The sequence below is a fragment of the Pan troglodytes genome, chromosome 2 (assembly GCF_028858775.2).
Source record: "Pan troglodytes isolate AG18354 chromosome 2, NHGRI_mPanTro3-v2.0_pri, whole genome shotgun sequence".
In the NCBI taxonomy this organism is placed as follows: domain Eukaryota; kingdom Metazoa; phylum Chordata; class Mammalia; order Primates; family Hominidae; genus Pan; species Pan troglodytes.
The window spans coordinates 191,469,213-191,483,000 of NC_086015.1; the positions used below are offsets into that span (position 1 = coordinate 191,469,213).

A 13,788-nucleotide genomic window follows, 5' to 3' on the forward strand; every position below is an offset into this window, starting at 1 on the left:
AGGGATTCAAAATAGTGCATAGTGCCAAGTTTTAAACTCATATTGATTTGTTTTTGGTAAATAAGTCATGCATGCTTAACAATGATGAACACACTTAAGGAAAAAGTGGTAACACAACTAGAGCCACCAAACTGAAGCAAATATATTTCCACCTAACTTCACGCACAGTTTTTTCTCAGAAGCTTTAAAAATTTATACTTTCTCAAATGTTGATTAATGATATATCTGATAAGAAATAACAGGGTACTGACAGTCCTGATTGTATAAATAGGCATTAGGGATTGTGTTCATGGTTTGCTTGTCAGCACAAGAGAAATGTGTGATTATGTTGAATGATAGTTAATTTTCTTATCCACTCCTTTTAAAAATAAAGATGTACAGCTAGAAAACAGCTGCCCAGGGAATAGAGGAGACCTGCAGCTTTGATAATGAGCCCCAGAAAGAAACTAGAAGGAACAAGCTCCCGCTTAGGAGGTGCCGTTCGAGTCCTGGCCAGTGTCTGACTGTAGCTGGTGAGTTAGAGAACTGTGGCTGGCTTCTCACAAAGGATTTTTTCATTTACTCTTGTTTTGTGTTTGAGTATAGACAGCTTTTCCCATCCTCCATCAGGGTCATTGTCCCACCTTCTCTGACTCACTTATTGTGTCAACAGAATTAAAAGAGCAGCCGGTGGACGTGTGTAGAGGCTGAAGGAGAGCTGTGTTGCTAGCTTTGTATTTGAACAGTTCGTACACAAACAGTTCTCTTTGATTAAGTATCCGGTGAAACCAATTCACATGAACTCCAATTAAACTTTAATGAACAAGTGGGTGTATTAATATCAGCTGAGTAATGCAGGCAGCACAGATTCCAGTAAGTGACTCACTTCTCTGAGCAGCTCATTCCCCATGCACGGTTAGAGTTACTAGAAAGCTTCCAGCTATATTTGAGTGGATCTGGTCTGGGCCTTGTAATTCTAACAATCCTCAGGGCTTGCTATTCATCTAGTGACAAAACCACAGTCATCCAGACCTCTGTTTTCAGAGCAAAGATTGGGGATGAAGAGTTTTGTTCACATTGAGCAATTAGGCCCTTTGTTGAGCAGTGACCATTTGGACTTTTATTTTCCTCATCTTCCCATTTTTGTTTTTTTGTTATTTTATTTTTTAGAGACAGGGTCTCACTCTGTAGCCCAGGCTGGGGTGCAGTGGTGTGATCACAGCTCACTGCAGCCTCAGCCTCTTGGGCTCAAGCAGTCCTCCCGCCTCAGCCTCCCGAGTAACCTGGAACAACAGGCATGCGCCACTGTGCCCACCTACAAAATTTCTGTAGAGATGGGGTCTTGCTATGTCACCCAGCTTGGTGTTGAACTCCTGAGCTGAAGTGAGCCTCAGCCTCCCAAAGCGCTTGGATTATAGATATGAGCCCCGTGCCCAGCCTTTATTTTGTTTTTAAGTGAGAATTATTTTTTTCTTAAACCCAGGGGCAATGTAGGTGAAGGTTAAGGCAGTGAAGATAGAACAGTCAGTTTTGAGATGCACATAGCCTTCCTGAGCCTCACTTTCACCACATCTGCCAGTCTGCCTCAAGTCTTTAAGCTTCCCTACACCAGAGGCAGCAAGGTGTGCCTGGAATGATGAATTCCTTTGAGCACAGACCCTGTTCCATCTAGAGACTGATGACTGTACCTATTTCCTAGGAAAGGTTAAGCAAGATCGTGAATATAATGCTCTTCGTTTCATGCCGGCGCATAATAAGTTCCCACTAAATGTTTAACTTGGTCCACTGGGGGAAGGATGAGAAGGAGGATTTGGAGATAAATGAGACTTGGCCCTTGACAATTCAGGAGCTTGGAGTCTTATAGAGATTTGACTTAAAAATATCTGTGTAACTCCAGAGTGATAAAGACAAAGATGCTTGAAAAAGATAAGTGAGGATTCGGGGGATGGAGAAATCCCAGAGGTTGGCCACGTCTGAGAAGGCTGGAGGTTAGGGTAGGAAGAGGTAAGGGTTTGGGAAGGTAGTTCTAGGCTGATCGAAGAGTGTGAGCAAAAGCAGAGGCAGGGATGTATCCAGGTATCAGATAGTGCACATTTAGTGTGGTTACAGTAGATGATAATTTAGGAGGCTAATTGAAACTGAATTTAGCCTCTGCCTTAGTCACCAAGCCCTTTCCCAGCTCCATTTGCTGTTCTGTCTCTCATTCTTTCCTATCTATATTGAAACCAGTTGAAAATAATGGAGTCAGACAGAGGCAGATGACAATAATGTCCAGGTTGTGGAACATTAGCTCATTGGGCTTGCTAATGCAGCACCCATGAATGAAATTTACCCTCTTCCTCTCAGATAGCTCCTGCACTCAATAACTCCCATTTAGGGCACACTGTGCATAAAGCTCCCAACCATGAAGAGCAGGGAGGATCTGCCTCTAACAGTCAGGTAACTCACAAAGACTGGAAGGAAGTGACTGGGTTACACATGGCCAGTTTCTTCTCCAAACTCAATAATTGGGTAACTCTCTGCCTCCTCATCTGAGAACAAGGGAGTGGGAGGGAGGCAAACAAGAAAAGAGAAGAAGCAGTGGAGAAAGGAGACGTTCTGCCAGTGCCAGGCTTCTTGCCCCCCACTCTTCCCAAATGTCAACATAGTTCCTTTAGGGGAAAATAGTGGGAGGCTAGAATGGTGGGACAGGGCCACAGTATGGAAGTGAAAAACCAGGGGCAGTTTCCTGAGCAGGGAATGATGGCATTCAGTCTATAATTCAGTCTGGTTAATCTACTTATGCAACACCAATTGAAGGACACACTTAGATAACTCAGCCTTGAGTCAACAAATCTTGTGTAACACTGCCAAGGTCCATAGTGCAAGAATCAGCCCCCACTTCGGAAATAACAACCACCCCTCAGTGCCAAATTTTGGACATTGCTTGTAAATTTCAGACTCCTTCCCTCCAAGATACTGTTTTAGAGAATGTCATAGGGTAAAAAAATCCAAGGGGTAAAGACATAAATTCTGTAATACTACAATAGATGGGAGGCTCTAATCAAGTAGATAAATTCTATTTTTGGAATTGTGAATAAAGCAGAAAAGATTCTTGGAAATCAGGAATTGAATAGATTGATGGTACAAATGAGAGACTATATGTTGCTTAAAGAAAACAAAAGATTGCCTATCAGGTTTTAAAATATGAGTCAGTAGTTTATATAGTGATTCAAGCTGAACAGCTATCTTGGTTATTAAATAAAATCTTTTCTTTCCACTTCCATTTTATATATGAAGAAACTATTAATACAAAGGTCATTATCAAAGGACACTGGGGCTAGGTTTCATTACCCAGCTTAATCCTTAATTTCATATTGAGCATTTCATATTGAAGTGAAACAATAAGGATATGTTTCTAGAGACTGATGAGACAACTGAATTGGACTTGGTTTTGACATTCAAAGGAATCAGGTAGAGGTACTTAGTTGAGCTCACTACTTCATTTTGGCAAAAGACATATGTCATAGAAATTTAGTAGCCATGATGGATTATGTATCTTTGAATTGGGAGCCTATGACAAATTTTCTCCAATGGGAAGTTTCTTCAGAGCCTATCATTGTTTCAACAATAATTAAAGTAATTTACAGAGAATGTGCTCATCTACTTTTACCTACTGTTATCTTTTTTCCAAGTTAATAAACTGAATATATTGTATAGATTGGTTGATTATCCTTCCTGAAATGAACATCCTTTGCAAACCTATCTCTCTAAACCCAAATCCTGCCCAAATTTCCCAATTGTGTTAGCAAGCCCAATGAGCTCCTGATAGGATCCTAATAGAATCCTCTTCTCTGGAAATCCTCGACAGATCACACTCCTCCTTTCTTGGAAACAGCTTTCTGTTTCCTTGTCCAGAATGGACGCCGTTCTGTTATCCTGGTCACTCTCTGGGCCCCCTCCCTTTGTCCACCATGAGCACAGGCTACTGGCCACTGATCCTCCTGGGGGCACTAGCCTGGCTACCCCGTTGCTTATTTTACCTTTGCTTCTCTTAAATACCATTGTTGGTGATTGCTCCACACAGCAATTGTTCTCACCTAAGTCTGTGGATAAGACTCACTTAGGGAGGTTTTACCAGAATTCAGCTCATCTCCCTAAATGTTTGGGTCTGGACTAGGGCACACACTTCTCATGAGGCGCTTCTCATGAGTACCCCTTCTCAAACTTTACGGGTATCAATTTACTTATGGCCTGCAGTGCATGAAGTGAAAGCTTTCTGAAAAGACATTTAATCCACTGGTATGAGGATGAAAAAGACACACTCAGGGCATGAAAAGAGTGAGAAGGTCACAAAAAGGGTGTGGTCTCAGCTGGAGAGGAAGCTGAACAATCCTATAAAGGAACAAAAGCTCAGCGTCCTGACCATCTGTTTCTTTCTACCCCAGGCCCATTCCCATCATGAGTATTTATTCTGCCCAGTGTGGGATGGGTTCTGTTCTAGAAGTTTGCATGAGCGGAGGGAAGCTTAGCCCCATGAGGCCAGTCATGAGGCTCCATCTTATTCTATAGGCTTCAGCCTTTTTATGAAGACCCAGCTTCTCCTCTTGCCCCAGGCCCTAAGCAGGCCCAGACTTTTCCCATATACACACTCTCTCTCTAACTTATCTGTCTTACATCTTAATAAGGCAGCAGATTGTATCAGAATCAGTTAACTCTTTATCAAAAAACCCAGAGCAGACAGACGGGTGAACTTGCTCATGGGCTGAGCTAGAAGGGAGGCCAGTTTTCCTTCACACAGCCTCGGACTCTCCCTGGGCTTTTTTGTGTGTGCTGCGTGGAGACTGTGTTCTAACATTTCAGTCATATCTTCCTTATTTTAAAACTACAGAATTGATCTTACCAACTTACTGGGGAGCACGTCGTCAGTAAATTCTAATGGAAAAACCTGTCTGATCAATGGGACAGGAAAGCGTCACAGCAATACCGGTGAGTCATTCCAAGACCAGGCACATTTGAGCTGTGTTGCTTCTTCGATGCTGACTATAATTCTCCCTCAGCATTACGTCGTCTTAAGCAGCTTTTGAATCTTCGTCTCTGATTCCCTTTCTAGGTCAGACTGTGTCTTTTTTTTAAAATTGTGCCTGGATATCCCCTTAATAGGTTGGACAAGTCCCGTTAGGATAATTGGCTGTATGAATATGCGAAAATAGCAACAGTGAATTTTAAAGTTCTTGAATAGTCTCCCCGTCCCACTGTGAGGTGAGGCATCTGGGGTGGGCTATCTGTTTTTTGATTCTTGGTTCTTGTTTTTAAAAAAATAGGATGTTGGACCTTGGGATGAGAAGGAAGTAAAACAGTTTTGGAACCCTTTTAGAAAGCAAACTAAGACAAAACTCCTTTCTTGAGAAAAATGAATGGACATTGTAAAGAAGACAGTAGGGCACCAGGAAGCCTTGAGCCGGGTCTGCCTGTGTCACATTTCGAGTTATGAGCTTCACTGCTCTGCTGTCTGTCTCTGGCGATCATCATCAAACCCCTTTCTCTGAGTTGTTGAATGGATCAGATGAGTTAATGCCTACGAAAATACTCTGTAAACAGAAAAATACCTCCCTATTTGTAATCTCAACGAAGGGACTTTTATCATCCCTAAAACAGAACAGACATTTCTTTTTCAATTATGAAAGTTATATAGACTCTTTTTAAAAAGTTAAATGCACAAAAGTATGATGAAAATTAAAATAACCCTAATGAGTCCATCATCCAGGGACATCATTGTTCTAATTTAAACATTTGGGTAATCTGTTCTCTTTTTTTAAGAAGGGTTGTGTGTGTTTATTTTTTTTCTTTTTTTGTGTGTGTTTGTGTATATCTATGTATATTTTTATTCTGTTTTCTTTACATAACACTGTATTGTAAACATTCCCAAGATGTAAATTTTAATCATTGCATAATATTGCATTATCTGATATATGCACATGCATTTTGAGATTTTGTGACAAACGATTGTGACTATTGTTTCCATAATTAAGGGTTAGCTGCTTACCAAGAAAGGAACTTACTTTAAAACATGGCAGGCACACTTGGCCATTTTTTTTTTTTTTTTTTTTTCGGCAGTAAAGGAATTTGAAGTATCCAGTTTTTTAAATAAATTAATATGTATTGAATTGGAGTTTAGCAGTACTTTTAGTTAAGATCTCAGTTAAGGTAAAAAGGTCAGACCTGTAGAGTTATTAATTTGTAGAAAATTCTGACTACAGCAAAACATATTAGCCCAAGTTCTCTTTATTAATAAAACATTAGTTACAGAAATACTAAAAAATAGATTGGTTGGTCTCCTGAATGTCCTGCATTAGGTAAGTTGCCTTATGCCATCTGGAAGACTTTTTATTTTCTCTTCATAGAAGGATACAATAGATTTGTTTTGCTCAAAGAGTTTGTTTTCTGTTGCTGGGCACATATATAATACTGTAAACACATTTCTGGATATGACGATATAATGATGAAGAGAGACCTTTGAATATTTTCTTAAATGAAGATTGAAGGAGTAGTAAGCTGTGAGAGGAGATTTTTCTACTATTTCAGTCCTAAGATTGATCTTTTTTGTCATGGATTTATCCCTTTGTGTCTATGCATTTCTATGTGTCTGCTCAGCATCTTATTTTCTACATTTGCCCTAGTTCCATCCTTCCTTTTGTCCATGCTTGTTTTTCCATACACCTGCCCATCCACCCTCCTGCCTCTCTATCCAGTCGTCCGTCTAACCATTTCTGGCAATTCTTACCTCCCTGTTTCATGTATATCTCTCCATTTTTACCTGTCATTTATATTTATCTATTTGCCTATCCATATCTACACCTGCTTGTCTGCTAACTGTCTATCTATAAAGTTAATGGAGATGATTTTGATGAAAACTTATGAATTTCTTTATTGCATTTTACACTGTGGGTTACAGGGGCCAAAGGCCATGGGGACCAGAAAGTGGAAATAACCAGAGCTCGGCCATTTTTGTTTCATTTCAAAATCAGGAGGGAAGGTCAGAACTAACCTGATTATCCTTTCTGTGATGCTAATCAGGATGTTCTTAGTATAATGCCTTTTGGAGACTGTTATTTTAAGGAATGTTTTGCTAAGAATCAGTTGCCAGGACATAGAATGAAGAGCTATTGTATAGCTTCAGAGTAGTTCTCTTTTAAGAAGGATATAATAAATTAAAAATAATTTTCTTGAGGTCAGACTAAGGAAAAGTCAAAGATATACAATTGCCATCTCTCCAAATTTATTGATTTTATTTATTTATTATTTATTATTATTATTATTTGAGACAGAGTCTCACTTTGTTACCCAGGCTGGAGTGCAGTGGCACGATCATAATTCACTGCAGCCTCAACGTCCTGGAGTCACTGAAGCCTCTCAAGTACCTTGGACTACAGTTGTGTGCCACAATGCCTAGCTAATTTTTTTTGTACTTTTTTTAAAGACAGTATTTTGCCATGTTGCCCAGGCTGGTGTTGAACTCCCAGGCTCAAACTATCTGCTTGCCTTGGCCTCCCAAAGTGCTGGGATTATAAGTGTTAGCCACTGTACCCAGCCCAATTTACTGACTTAAAAAAAAAGAAAAAAAAAAAAAAAAAAACAACCCAGAACATATTGTAACATTCTCAGGGAGTTTAGAGACAACATAATGAAGGTATTTTCAAGGTTTGGGGAGCTGCTTGGAACTTGATTTTGGACAAAATGGAAGGAAAAACAACCATCCTTTACTGAAAACCATTTTTCTTCTGATTCTGAGAAAGCTGCTTTGCATTTACTCTCTCGTTTAATTCTCCCATCCTTCTTTCAATGTAATTTCTATTATCCCAATTTATAACTAAGAAACAGAGACTCAAAGAGGCTAAATGATTTGCCTAAGTTTACATGATTAATGAGTGCCACAGTTTTTGTGGAACAGAGACTTGTTTGAATCTAAAACTGTTACTCTTTACAGTAAACCACAATGAAACCTTAGCTATATATCAGTTCTCCACTTTAAATTTTATGGTAACTCAACCTCTGAAAAGGATCCTGCAAATAGCACAGTTTTCAGTTCTTTTCTTGAGAGAAGGCAGGGCTTTCATTTGGACGTGATAAAGAAGACAGCTCTTAGGATGTGGATATAAGATTGCATTTATGAACTTTACTTTAGTATTTGACAGAATGGGGTTTTCCTCACATGCAGCTGTGTGTTTTTGTTTAACCTAATCTGAGTCTCATTAGGCAGCTTGATCCAGAAGACAGAAAGGTCTCCTCCACAAGATGCACCTTATGAAGCAAACAAACCAATGAAATGCAATAACTCCCTTCAAACTTTTGTAAGCTCTGGAAAGCCAGAAAAGACAGCTATTGTAATATATTTTGCCAGGCCAGCTGTTATCATCACAAACAAGCCTGAAATAGCAATGACTTTTGAAATCACAGCACATTTATTTACTTCTTAACTTTTCCATAGGTTTGAAAGCTTGCTCCCTCCCTTTTTATCATGCTAAACTGTAGTTGCTAACAACATTCTATTCTGGGTGGGAATTAGCTTTGGCATAATTAAGAATGGAGATGGAGGTGGATAAAAGAGGTTCTGCCAAAGGACTTGTCTTATATGATTTTATTCTTACTTTTAATCTGTTTTATTCTTTAAGCATGTATTAACTGCCTACTAGGTACTCAACACTGTGGTATGTGGGAAAAATATACTAGAACAAGGGTTGGTCAACTTTTTCTGTAAAGGGACAGATGGTACACAGCTTAGATTTGTGGTCCATAAGGTGTCTGTTGTAGCTACTCACTCTGCTCTTAGATAATACACGAAACACTCAAGACTCCACCATAAACAATACATAAATAATTGAGTGTGAATATGTTCCCATAAACTTTTATTCACAAAAACATGCAGTAGGCTGGATTTGGTCTGCGTGCCACAGGTTGCCAGCACCTGTACTAAAATGTCCCTGAAAATAGAGAACTTTGTTTTGTTCATTGGCTGTGTCACCAGTGCCTAGAGTAGTACCTGGCATGGGATAGGTGACCAGTAAATATTTGTTGAATGAATGAACTTATAAATGAATGAATGACTCAGACTCCTTCTCTGATCTCTTCTATACTTAAAGAGAGTACAAAGAACTGTGGGAGGTAAAAGGTACTTTCCTGGAAGAGAGAGTGTGGAGGGTCATGGAATCAGTTGGTATTTGAGCTGGACCCTGAAGAATAGGTAAGTATATGTCACCAGCGGTGGTAGGAGAAGCACACTGCAGGTAGGAGAAACATGCAAACAGGATAAGAAGCAGGGCACTTGTGGTGAATAATGAGGAGATCAGATGTTCTATAACAGGAGTTTCCTGACTTGCTTGATCTTCAAAATCACCTGTTATTAAAAATAGGTTCCCAGTACCCTCCCTGGAGATTCTGATTTTATAAGACAGGGTTGGCCAATGATAATTTACAAAATAAATATTTGAAAAGGTGTATGGCTTTGGAAAGTTATACTGGAACCATTTCTAATGGGAAATAAAGTTCTCACTTTTCTTAGAAAAAGGACTAGTATCAACTAGTAATTGCTGGACCTATAATTACCCTATACCTTCTGTGCCATAGAATGGAGGAAGTGCCCTGGCGGAAATGTACCCTACTTAACTGCCTGTCTTCATATGTCCCCTGTTGATGTCGTAGGAGTACCCCAGCCTTTATGATGGAACAGTGTGTAATTTAGTCAGTAAATTGTAGTCATATAAATTATAATAAATGTATCAAATTTGTAGCTACTAGCTTTGTTGCTTTTGAATTTCTGGGTTGGCAAACCTCTCAGAGGGCAAATAGATTTAAATGGCGTAATAGAAAATTTGCATTCTCTTGCTGTACCTCCAATTCAGAGTGTAGTGTAATGCCCAGATTTGTTTGTAGACTAAGATCACTGGAAGGGCTGTATAGTTTAAGCCTCTTTTTTAATAATGGGGGGAAATCTGAAGCCTAAAAGGTGGGCAGGGACTTGCTCAAGTTCTGTCACCAAATTATTGGCAGAACCAGGAGTATAATGCAAATGTTAAGTTACTAAATTTAGTTTTCTTTTCATGGTGCCATGCCACATGTATCAATAAAGTTCCTAATTTACATACTTTCTCTCCCCTTTAAATCTCATAGCTTTTTGCTCATATACCTCCTTCTGTACTGCTTACCATAAAGTTATATCTTAATATCTTATCCTGAACGAGTAGCCCACTGTTATCCCAAATAAAGGCTGAGCTCTGTTTCCCTGGAGAGCTTAACATATTTCCTGGCACTTAGCATGTGTTCAGCAAATAATTGTAGACTTGAAATATCTTGAGCATCTTTTCTTTTCCCATGTGTTTTGACTCAAGTTCCTTTGCAGTTATGTTGTCAGAAAAGTCAAGCTCTTCCAGAATTGCTGAAATACAAAGATAATTTCTCTTAAGCTTCCTTAAAAAAGTTGAATTCCCTATTATGGCTGAGACCTTTCTTAACAGCTCTTCTGATAGTTAAATGTCAGTTGCTTCAAAAAAGAAATGTCATTAAATTATCAGGGAAATAAATTGCATATTTATTTGGGCTGAAATATTTTAATTGACCACTTAAAATAAAGATAATAGCAAAAGACTGATACATTTCCTAGCTTGCACATTTCTCTCAATTGCCAGGACTTTTTTGTTTATATCTCTTAGGAGATTTCATTTTTATTTCTTCTGCATTATGGTTATATATGTGCTTTTGACTCTCCCAGTGGGTGATAAGTTCTTTGAAGTCAATGTACTTAAAAAAATTAATCTCTATATACCCACAAAGCCTAGCTCTGTAGGAGCTAAATACTAAATGTATTTACTTTAAAAAAATTGTTAGGAAAAGGTCAGTGTTACCTTGATTTCAGTGTTATTTTGCAGCCCTCAAGTCAACAACCATTTTACTGAACATCCAGCTTTGTGCCTTTCTGTGAGCTTAACATTGGTAGCAGGTGTGGATTGGGACATAAAAAGGTAAATAAAACATAGTTATGTTGACATAACCCATAAGTATAATGTGATATGGAAATCTGAGATAGGTACAAATAACCTGTATTAGAATCTGGAGGCAGGTTAATTCTGACAAGGTGAGTCCAGAGAGGCTCACAAAGTGTCAATATTTGAGATGAGTTTTACTGGGTTTTGGTCTTCTATTTCAGTTGCTGGTTTTGATTTTTCTCAACGCAACACACACACAAACACACAGACACACACGCACACACGCAAAGTGATTTGTTTTCTTTTTATAATCTCTTTGACTATAGACTTAAGAGAACTGCCTTTATGTAAGATTAAAGGAAAAGAGGAGCAGGTTTTATTGTGTTATTTGAAGGTTTCTCGGAGTCTGAAACACACAGCGACCGAAAGTATTTGGGATGGATGATGCCAGTAGTGTCATGAAACAAAGTACGTTGGCCAGAGAGAGACATATACTATTGTAAATTAACGGTGTTCTTTTCCAAGGATTTTCTCGTTTACCTGTTGTTGTCTTCAATAGTTTAATTACACTAAATATTCTCGTGGGTGCAGGGAGCATAGTATGGTGGAGGAAGTTTCAACTTTGAAGTCAGACAGTTCTGTTTCTCTACCTACCTTTTCACTTATTGTATATGTGACTGAAGGCTGTTGCTTATCCTCTCTAGGGTTGTTTCTTCATCCTTGAAAAATGTTGTGTTTTCTTTTTCTTTTCTTTTATTTTTTTTGAGACGTAGTCTCACTCTTTCACCTAGGTTGGAGTGCAGTGGCGTGATCTCGGCTTACTGCAACCTGTGCCTCCTGAGTTCAAGCGATTCTCCTGCCTCAGCCTCCCAAGTAGCTGGGATTGCAGGCGTGCACCACCATGCCCAGCTAATTTTTTTTTTTTTTTGTATTTTTAGTAGAGACGGGGTTTCACCATGTTGGTCAGGCTGGGCTTGAACTCCTGACCTCAAATGATCCACCCACCATGCCCTCCCAAAGTGTTGGGATTACAGGTGTGAGCCACCGTGCCTGGCCTGAAAATTGTGATCATGGAAAGTACCTCACAGAGTTGTGGGATGAATGGAGCTAATGTTTGCAAAGCTCCTATTTCAGTGTCCAGGATATGTTAGGCCATATGCCTACAGAGTCAGGCACATTTTCTTGAAACACAAAGCCCTTTATCTAGCTTAACCTCTTCCCACTTTAGAGTCGTGGGTGCAGGAAATATTTTGTTTTCCTCTTTACTGTAAGGAAAGTAACAGTGCTAGTGTGTTGTTGAAATGCCATGGTCTGGGCATGTGTTTGGGGAGAGAGATGCAGTGCGTGGTGGGGAATGGGAGGTGCTCAAGAGGGCATCCTCTCTGAAAGGGGTGACAGCCGCTTGGCGCTAGCTAATTATTGCCACGTGGAGATGCATCATTGCCAGATTTTTATGTAAACTCTTTGGTTTTTAAAATGTTGGCAGCTAATTCAAGTATTTTTAAAGCACTATGAGAGATACTTCCTCATGGAAGAAGAAAAATGCAACTTACAATCTTACTCAGTAGCATCAACTTTGGCTCAAAACAACAACAAAGCACGTTGTAAGTCCACACTGCAAATGGCAAACAGAACCCGTCTAAGGACCAGATTTGGCCTGCAGCCCTCAATTTGCATCTTCTGTGCATATTTTTAACTGGTAGAGATAACAGTAAATGATGGCAAACACTTACTGAGTCCTTTGCATGTGCTAGAAACTTTGCTATACTTTGCATGTATCATTCAATTCTCACAATAACCCAAAGAGGTGTCTATTACTATTATTATCCCATTTTACAGATGTGAGCATTGAGGCTCAAAGAAATGAAGTATCTTTCCTGAGGTCACACAGATGAAATGTGACAGGTAGGTTTGAAACCAAAGCCTGTTCTCTTTTAAAATCATACATACCAGTGGATCTCAGTCCTGGTGGTATGTTAGAATGATTGGCGTGCCCTTAAAAACAGTGCTGTCCAAGTCCACCCCCAAGCTCATTAAATCAGAATATCTGTGGGTGGGACTCAGACGTGGCTGTTTTTTCGAAAGCCTCAAATCAATTATTAGAAATAGCGGTAAGATAGATAAAATTTCTGCCTCTACATCTGGCACTACCTATCTCCTGTACTCTATTTTATTTTTGAGTATTTATTGTTCTCTGAAAATTATGTGCATCTTTACCTGTTTATGAATTTTCTACTTTTACCACCCTGGGATGTAAGCTCCGTGAGCGCCAGGATTTAGTCTTTTTAAGTTGTTTGTTGTATCCCCACCTAGGTCAGTGCCTGGCACATAATAGATGCTCAGTAAGTATTTACTTGAATGAATAATTGGTTCTTCATCACAGGGAGCTTACACTCTAGTGAGGGAGATAGATAATACATTCTTAGTCCTATGAGATAAGCTCATAACTGGAATGTTCAATATGACTTTATTAACACAGGGAATACAGCTGATTATCTCTTAGACATTGTTAGGATAAATTGTTTCTATATGTATTGAATGGACTGTGGGGCATTTTTGGTCACCTGCACTACTACACTGGATCCATTCTGTGCTCTGGGGTGTAAGTGTGTGTGTGTGTCTGTGCGTGTGTGTAATTTTGGGAACAGGTAACACATTCGTATTACCTCTGTTTGGACACGATTTTTAGTGACAGAGCTAGGAATAACAGGTAGAACCTTCTAAGTTTTGTTGCTTAAATATCAGGCCCCCTCAGAATTCAGGACTGATGGTAGAGGATTTACCAGTCTGCAGGGAATTCAGATATTCTCTTCTCTTTCTAGGAAAGCCAAATTGTTGGTCATTCTGCCCC

The 13,788-nt window shown here is 39.3% G+C and overlaps 1 protein-coding gene across 13 annotated transcripts in view; it reads left to right on the forward strand.

The window, feature by feature from the left end:
* LPP (LIM domain containing preferred translocation partner in lipoma) overlaps positions 1-13,788 on the forward strand; it is a 726,282-nt gene that overhangs the window by 141,916 nt on the left and 570,578 nt on the right. The window contains exon 1 of one of the 13 annotated variants that reach the window (XM_054681322.2): positions 12,776-12,842. The exons of 11 other annotated variants lie outside the window; for them this stretch is intronic. The gene's annotated coding sequence lies outside the window, so the exon portion shown is untranslated. Of the gene's footprint in view, positions 1-12,775; positions 12,843-13,788 lie in introns of those variants that run through there. One more of the 13 variants, XM_016942492.4, reaches the window with a different exon arrangement.